Below are 8,075 nucleotides of genomic sequence, written 5' to 3'. Positions count from 1 at the left end.
ACATGCCTTATAGTGACAGATTCAAAGAGCTCAATCTATTTAGCTTAACAGAGAGAAGATTAAGGGCTGAATTGATTATAGTCTATAAATATCTACAGGAGGAACAAATATTTAATAATGGGCTCTTCAATCGAGCAGAGATAGGTACAACACGATCCAATGGCTGGAAGCTGAAGACAGACAAATTCAGACTGGAAATAAGATGTACATTTTTGACAATGAGGGTGATTAACCATTGGGACAACTTACCAAGCAATGTGGTGAGTTCTCCATCACTGGCAATTTTAAAATCAAGATTGGATGTTTGTCTACAAACGCTGCTCTAGGGATTATTGTGGGGAAGTTCTCTGGCCTGTGCTATACAGGAGGTCAGACTAGATGATCCCAGTGGTCTCTTCTGGCCTTGGCATCTATGAAATGAGGTTCAGCTGAATGTTCAGCAAGACGGGTATCAGCTCAGACACTGAAGTCTGGCCACTGGCATTAGCTCAGGGGGGTTACACTTTAATCTCTTAGTGTCAAGAGAAGTTGAGTGATGGTATGAGAATTAGCCAATGTAAAGCTCAATTCTAGCTCCCTTACTCACACTGAAGAGTACTTATCCATGGGAGTAGACCTGTTGAAACCAATAGGGCTAGTCACATGAGTAAGTGCTGCTCAGTGTAAGCAAAGGTTGCAGAATTGAGCCTATGAGTATTCTGACGGCTTCCTCCCAGTGTGTACTGGGCTGTACTCAGGACATGAGCCACCTGGGCACTCGGTTCAAACTCATATCACACAACTCTGGATACTGATTATCAGTCCAACAGAAATAAATTTAGGACAAACATATTTTAGAGCTGTTTTAATCACTCCCTTCCCTTCTACCAAATCCCTTTCTCCACACCTCAGTCATCTCGCACCATGTCTACTGCACACTCCACCTCTCTGGCTTCCCTGCTTGCTCTCCTCCAGGCCATTCAGGAATTTTGCTCTGTAGGGCCCCGATACTGCACAACTGAAGTCCGCAGGAATTTTGCCATTGATTTCAATAAGTATCGGATTAAGACTCAGGTGCCCATGTCACTACCAGATTTGAATCCCTCCATTGGATTCCCCTTGCACCATATGATACCAGCCCCCGGTCAGTGCATATCAGCCCTACCTTCTTTCTTATGTACCTTCAGAGATGTGCTTGTTAAAGGGACATTGCCAACAGCTAGTCAGGTTTTAAAAATAGGTTACATGTAATTTCAGGTAAGTTCAGCAGCTGCGACATCTCCCTGGTCATTTTTTCTTGTGTGACAATAATACTCTCCTATTATAAAAAAAATATTGAAATAAGCTTACAAGGAATAGCAGAGCTCTGCTACCTCTAACAGGTCTTATACAAAGCCTATTTTATGTTACTGTATTTAGCCAAAATATCCACATTTTTGGAAAAGTCTTATTTATTGCTGTTTCAAAGACCCACACAAAGAGCAAAGGGAAACAAATGACACATGAAATTGACTACATATAAAATGCATAAAGTAAACAAACTGAAAAATAAAGAAAAATGTTTTTTTCTCTGTTCTCTTCCTGTTATAGTGTTGTTAGATGTAACTTGTAACAATAGTAGGTAAAAAAAAAAAATTGTAGACGGAGATTTGATTTTACACAGAGATGTGGCTCTTTATATAAAATTAACTATGCCCACGGGTGGAGTACAATATACCACCCATCCATATGTTGGCAGATTTTTGTTAAAAAATGTACTGCACATGAACAATGTGTGGTTTGCAAAGCTTCATAACTTGGCCCAATCTTGACCCCTGGTCTCCACTTCCTGTTGCAAGTAAAGAGAGGGGAGTTGCTGGCTGAGGATGTTGTGGGGAGGGAGGAAAGCTGACAGGCAGTCAGCAAACAGTGTCACAGCTTCTCTGCTGGAAGAAGGACATCCAGTCCCCCATCCCCATGTTGCTTTCATGTTTAACAGTCCAGCTTGGGGTGAGGAGTAAATGGGGGTCCCACCCTCAATGCTGATTTTAATGTGTGCATGTTTAAATTGTTCCCAGAGGGACTGGGGCAGCTGACAGCAGAGTAAGGGGTTGCTTGGTCTCATGGAGAGCAGAGAATGAGTCTGAAAATGGAGGTTGGGGTCCCATCCTCACAGCTGTTAAAGCAGCAGAAGGGGTAACTGACAGGTGAAATGTTGGTGACGAGTAGGGTGACCAGATAGCAAGTGTAAAAAATCGGGATGGGGGTGGAGGGTAATATGTGCCTATATAAGAAAAAGCCCCCAAAATTGGGACTTTCCCTATAAAATCAGGACATCTGGTCACCCTAGTGACCAGCTAGCAGGGGTTAGGCCTTTGAATCAGGACAGGGATTGTTGCCAAGAAGCTGTTCCTTCCTCTGCCACAGGCTCTCACCATCTGCTCTTGCTCTTCCGAGGCAAAGGCAGGACACTCATTTCCGCACTCCTTTCCTGCCATCTGCAGAGTCTTTTGGTAAAGGTATTGGCCTGGTAGCCAGGAGATCTATGTTTCCAGATCTGCTACAGACTTCCTGTGTGTGAACTTGGACAAATCACTTAATCTCTCTGCACCTTAGCGTTCTGGAAGGATACATTTGTCAATAAACTGGTAGGGATTGAGATAGTATGGTGCTGAGGCTCAGATAAAGAGATACAAGGTGTTTTAAAACCATAAAAGAATCTATGCCCATTTTGCAAAATATGAAATTTCAAAAGATGATGCCAAATCAACGGTCACATATATATTCTGTGTGAAGCTAGAATGGGGGAGGGGTTCACAGAAATACCTAGACAAATTGATTGTGTATATTTTTGGCAATGGGTAGAGAAGGGCCCCTAGGTGAAAATTTCAGATCTGAAACCAAAGAGCCGCAATGTTCGGGTGGATTTAGGTGCAGGGTTGTGGTTCAGCCCACTACAGAGATAGGTCCCAGGCACAAACCTTGGATCTGGCTCTGACCACCCCCAAAGCTGGAAGGGTTTGATTTAGCCTTTTCTCTTTATCCAGGTCTTTCTTTTCCTTTTACATGTTGAAAACTAAATTTTGTGAGGAAAAAGGGTGCAAATTTCCTGTGTTTAATACAAACAACAGGGGAGTAAAATTCACAGATGAAAATATTGGGCCACATGCTTAGCTGGTGTAAATCAGTTGACTTCGGTGGAGCAATACCGACTCACACCAGCTGAGGATCTGACTCGCTGTATTGCTGTTTCCTTCGTAATCCCTTCATTGCTTTATACTCCCAAAGTCCTCCACGGAAAGACATAAATCCACAAAATGCTGCTGAGTGTGGTGCTTGGCCTGTGGAGTTAGCTGAGAGAGCTGAAATAAAAGACATAGTGTCGTACAGTTCCTTAGTGGCTATGCACCTGGTCATCCTCGGGAGAGCGAGTTAGTCCTGCATTTTGACACAACATTCCTTCCAAACCCAGCTCTCTCTGGTTGGCCATAAGCCACATGCCACAGTTTTTCAAAAAGTGCCTCAACGTTTGTTAGCACCATCACTTTCACATGCAAATGACAGAATGTGTGTACCCGGAACAGAAGGTGGTAGTGGCGCCTCAGGAAAGGCAGGGTGGGCACTGTCCTCCCTGATTTAAAAGAGATGCAATATGGCTGTGACAGAGTAGTCTGTCCCATTAAGTGTAGTGGTGCCTAGGGAGCAGCACTCCCCTATCATGTGGAATGGCCCTTTAAAATTTTGAAAGGTCTGATATATATATATAAGGATCTAGGCGATATTGACAGAGAGGAAGTGGTCACAAATACCGTTTTTCTCCAGCCCTGATGCCATAGACAGCGGCCGTACACAGGCTCTCCAGCATGGTTTGATGCTGCTCTGCTACCCTGGCCAGCTGCAGATCCCACTGTTTTTGTTGCATCTTCCAGATTTGCCAGAGGACTGCCAGGATCTGTTTGGATGACTCTGCTTCCTCCAGCAACTGGCATGGGAATGCAAGAGATCACATCTGTGCCCCAATACATCAGCTTGGGAGAGGAGACCTTCTTCCGGCATTTCTGCTCCATTCTCCACCTGCAACTGTTCACATTCATCCGGGATCAGAGAGGGTCCCAGCTCCCATTGCTACTACCACCAAGTGGATATGGGGAGCTGCCCTCAAGTATGCCCCCTCCTGGCCCTGCAGGTGCATTGCCCTCAGCACTCACTCAGGTTCTTTCAATCAATTACCCAGATCAGATAGTTCAAAACATAGATCCCTTTCATAGGGTGTGGCTTATTACCTCTCTCTGCAGAGTGTAACTCACTGCAGAGCGTAACTCACTTAGTCGCTCAAGTTAACACCCACTCTGGCACCATATAAGAGTCTTGATAGATTTTCTTGCTCCAGTTTGGGAAGACCCAGCCCTCCTCCCAGAGCTGGGTTGTACTTCAGTCAGTCACTCACTCTTAAGACAGGAGTCCCCAGTGCTCTTTCTTGGAGCTGGGTTATGATTTCAACCATCTGTAGAGCCTTAGCTAGCTTCTCTTTCAGCTGGCCCCTTTCCTCAGCTGGTCCCCAGGATCACAAGAGTCAGCAGGTCAGTCCTTTCCTGCTACAAGGGTTGAGACAGCATATAATCTCGTCCCCTTCCTTAATGCTCATCCCAACGGCCTGAGAACAGGGGGGCTTTGCTCTACCCATTCTTCAAAGCTCCTGGTTCTGGGCCCATAAACAAACAGTGATGGGATTTCCTCCCAAGCACCACTTATTCCCAGGTGCAGTTCCTCTCTACAATGTCTCATAAGTCCTTGTATATATTGGAGTTGCAGCTAGCAAGGGATGTGAAGGGTAACAAGAAGGGTTTCCTCAGGTATGTTAACAACAAGAAGAAGGGCAGAGAGAGTGTGGGACTCTTACTGAATGGGGGAGGCAACCTAGTGACAGATGATGTGGAAAAAGCTGAAGTACTCAATACTTTTTTTGCCTTCTATGATGAGATAACTGGCTCTGTGGATATGGGGAAAGCGGTGGACGTGATATACCTTGACTTTAGCAAAGCTTTTGATATGGTCTCCCATAGTATTTTGCCAACAAGTTAAAGAAGTATGGATTGGATGAATGGACTATAAGGTGGATAGAAAGCTGGCTAGATCGTTGGGCTCAACGGGTAGTGATTAATGGCTTGATGTCTAGTTGGCAGGCGGTTTCAAGTGGAGTGCCCCAGTCCTGGGGCTGGTTTTGTTCATTAATGAGCTGGATGATGGGATGGATTGCACCCTCAGCAAGTTTGCAGATGACACTAAGCTGGGGGGAGAAGTAGATACACTGGAGGGTAAGGATAGGGTCCAGAGTAACCTAGACAAATTGGAGGATTGGGCCAAAAGAAATCTGATGAGGTTCAACAAGGACAAGTGCAGAGTCCTGCACTTAAGATGGAAGAATCCCATGCACTGCTACAGGCTGGGGACCGACTGGCTAAGCGACTGTTCTGCAGAAAAGGACCTGGGGATTACAGTGGATAAGAAGCTGAATATGAGTCAACAGTGTGCCCTTGTTGCCAAAAAGTCTAACTGCATATTGGGCTGCATTAGTAGGAGCATTGCCAGCACTGGTGAGGCCACATCTGGAGTATTGCGTCCAGTTTTGGACCCCCTACTACAGAAAGGATGTGGAAAATTGGAGAGAGTCCAGCAGAGGGCAACAAAAATTATTAGGGGGCTGGGGCACATGCCTTATGAGGAGAAGCTGAGGGAACTGGGCTTATTTAGTCTGCAGAAGAGAAGAGTGAGGGGGGATTTGATAGCTGTCTTCAACTATCTGAAGGGGTGTGTGACGTTGCATTCCATATGCTTTATGAAAATATGCTTGTGAATATGATGTAACTGAAATATGCTTTATGCAAAAGGGCTCTTGTAAGGTATCATTACAAAGACTACAATCTACTGAGTGTGTTCTTCCTAATTTGTTTGCATGTATTATTTCTATGTCTGGAGTTAAGAGAATAAGATATAAACTTGTATTACTATTGTAAACATATTTAGTGGAAGCCATTAAGGGTGCTTCAGAATCAATGAACTGTGAATGGGTTTATTTACCTCCAAGCTTTCCTGTGTATGTGTGGGCCAGCCTGTCGGTAATGAAGAATGAGGTCTCACAGGACGTGTCCATGTCACAGGATACTGGAATCCATCTTAAATCTAGTACTTTTCCATTTAGAAGGAGGGGTGGGGACCCAGAGAAACAAAAGATTCCCGCTTTGTGTCAAAGCTATAGAAGGGGGTGGAACTAGACAAAGGGGGCGGTCAGTCATGAGAAAGCCCCTGCTTACCACCTAAGATGTCTGCTGGAACTAACAAGGTCTGTACCGGGGAAAGGATTGGGCCCAGACTAGGAAGGAGTCTAGTCTGTGAAAGAAGCTTATTGGAACATCTCTGAGGGTGAGATATTACCTGTAATCAGTTTCTTAATGTATTAGGTTTGGACTTGCATGTTTTTGCTTTATTTTGCTTGGTGACTTACTTTGTTCTGTCTGTTATTACTTGAAACCACTTAATCCTACTTTTTATACTTGATAAAATCACTTTTGTTTATTAATAAACCCAGAGTAAGTGATTAATACCTAGGGGAGCAAACAGCTGTGCATATCTCTCTATCAGTGATACAGAGCGTGAACAATTTATGAATTTACCCTGTATAAGCTTTATACAGAGTAATACAGATTTATTTGGGGGTTGGATCCCATTGGGAACTGGATGTCTGGGTGCTGGAGAGGTAACCTGCTGAGCTGTTTTTGGTTAAAGTCTGCAGCTTTGGGGGTGTGGCCCAAACCCTGAGTCTGTGTTGCAACAAGCTAGCGTGTCTGGCTCAACAAGGCAGGGTTCTGGAAGTCCCAAACTGGCAGGTAAAACAGGCTCAGAGGTAATTTTGGCACATCAGCTGACAATCCCAAGGGGACTCTCTGTGACTGAACCCACCACAGGGGGTTCCACAGAGGATGGAACTAGGCTGTTCTCAGTGGTGGCAGATGACAGAACAAAGAGCAATGGTCTCAAGTTGCAGTGGGGGAGGTCTAGGTTGGATATTAGGAAAAACTATTTCACTAGGAGGGTGGTGAAGCACTGGACCGGGTTACCTAGGGAAGTGGTGGAATCTGCATCCTTAGAGGTTTTTAAGGCCCAGCTTGACAAAACCCTGCCTGGGATGATTTAGTTGGGGTTGGTCCTGCTTTGAGCAGGGGATTGGACTAGATGACCTCCTGAGGTCTCTTCCAACCTTAGTCTTCTATGATTCTGTATCAGACCTTTCAAAATCTTAAAGGACCAGGTCCTGTGACTGGAATGGGCTGGGCTGGCTGGGCCCTAGGCACCACTTCCTTTAAAGGGGCAGTCTATGCTATCACAATGCCATTTTTCTACAAAATTTGCTGTCAGTTTCATAGCTTCACTTTGAGACATCATCAGCCTCCCCTGACAAATATGATTTCTGAATCCTTCTCACACAAATTCTGTTATTTATGAAGGCAGTGATTGTGGGTGCAAAGCTGAATGCACAGATTGCAAAGTAGGGGGTCTGTGAGTATGGGCTTGTGTTAATTTGATCCCAATATCATGTCCCATCTTTGGGACTTGTCTAGTTGAGATGTAGAAGTCAACCAGGAGGAAGACTGGAAGCAGTTAAATTGATCCTCACTTAGGTATGATAGATGCCAAAAAACTTAAAACCCCAAAGGATATTTTGGGCCAAATCCCACAGTCTTGACTCGGTGAAAATTGTCTCGTTGGGCACGCTGACTAAGGAGTCCAGGGTTTGGCTGTCAATGTGGCTATGATGGTAAAATATGACACTCTGGATTTGCACTTTCTTAATAGGAGTTCTAAACAAAATGCATATTTTCTGCCATTTGTATCTAGCAAAAATAAAACCAACCCAACTTCCCTCCCATTCTGCCATGGTGCTGTTGGCTGGCTTTATACAGCATATGATTTTGATTTCAGCCTACACCCACCAAATATTGATTTCTGACTGTCAAACACATATGCTGATCCACTTAAGTCAAGGATAAAAGTGGGCATGGTCGTGGGAGTAGACCTTCAACAGGGGCTAAATCTTAAAAACAAACAAAAACCACCAACCA

At 44.6% G+C, this 8,075-nt stretch overlaps 1 protein-coding gene across 7 annotated transcripts in view; it reads right to left on the bottom strand.

Annotated features, from left to right (window-relative positions):
- RGS6 (regulator of G protein signaling 6) overlaps nt 1-8,075 on the bottom strand; it is a 536,757-nt gene that overhangs the window by 23,778 nt on the left and 504,904 nt on the right. The window lies entirely within an intron of this gene.

The sequence above is a fragment of the Chrysemys picta genome, chromosome 4, assembly GCF_011386835.1.
Source record: "Chrysemys picta bellii isolate R12L10 chromosome 4, ASM1138683v2, whole genome shotgun sequence".
Lineage (NCBI taxonomy): Eukaryota > Metazoa > Chordata > Testudines > Emydidae > Chrysemys > Chrysemys picta.
The sequence above is the reverse complement of the archived record's forward strand: the minus strand, read 5'-3'. Positions and strand labels throughout refer to the sequence as shown.